Source organism: Sinocyclocheilus anshuiensis, unplaced genomic scaffold (genome assembly GCF_001515605.1).
Source record: "Sinocyclocheilus anshuiensis isolate Anshui unplaced genomic scaffold, SAMN03320099.WGS_v1.1 scaffold173, whole genome shotgun sequence".
NCBI classification, from domain to species: Eukaryota; Metazoa; Chordata; class Actinopteri; order Cypriniformes; family Cyprinidae; genus Sinocyclocheilus; species Sinocyclocheilus anshuiensis.
The window spans coordinates 1-516 of NW_015536480.1; the positions used below are offsets into that span (position 1 = coordinate 1).

At 43.8% G+C, this 516-nt stretch overlaps 1 long non-coding RNA gene across 1 annotated transcript in view; it reads left to right on the forward strand.

Moving 5' to 3' along the window:
• Nucleotides 1–434: 434 nt before the first annotated feature.
• The window catches only part of LOC107678744 (uncharacterized), a 746-nt gene continuing 664 nt past the window's right edge, over nucleotides 435–516 (forward strand). The window contains exon 1 of the long non-coding RNA XR_001632967.1: nucleotides 435–468. This is a non-coding gene — a long non-coding RNA (uncharacterized LOC107678744). The remainder of the gene's footprint in view (nucleotides 469–516) is intronic.

Consider the following 516-nt stretch of genomic DNA (forward strand, 5'->3'; position numbering starts at 1 on the left):
ATCTATAGCGCATGAGCACACAGAGATTTGAGAGTGCACAGGACAGTTTGAGTGAGAGGAGACAAGTTTTAAGTGCATGCACTCTCTCCGGGTGAGAGCAGCGTGTATCTGAGAGCGCGCGTCCGGTTTTGTGCGAGAACAAAGGAAATCCGCGGGCGAGCGGAGAGATTCGCGCTCGCACATTATATTAATGTGCTTTCGCGCTACAATAATGCGTTCTCGACATTTGTCATTAAAATAACGCCATATGCGTGGGCCTATAAAACTGTTAAAAGAACAGTTGTTATTGGAAGAAAAATCACCTGTGATAGGATACATTTTAGTTACAGCAGCTATCACTGTGTTGTTATGAAGTCAGTTGTGCCAGACAATTTTGGAGGCAGAGACAGATTGTGGGGGGCACTATAGCGAAAAACTTAAACTGCTGGAACAAAGAGATTTAAAGGGTTAGTGATGGAAAACTTGCAGGTCAATGGGCATCAATGTTTAAGGTTGGTAAAAACACTTGTACACGGA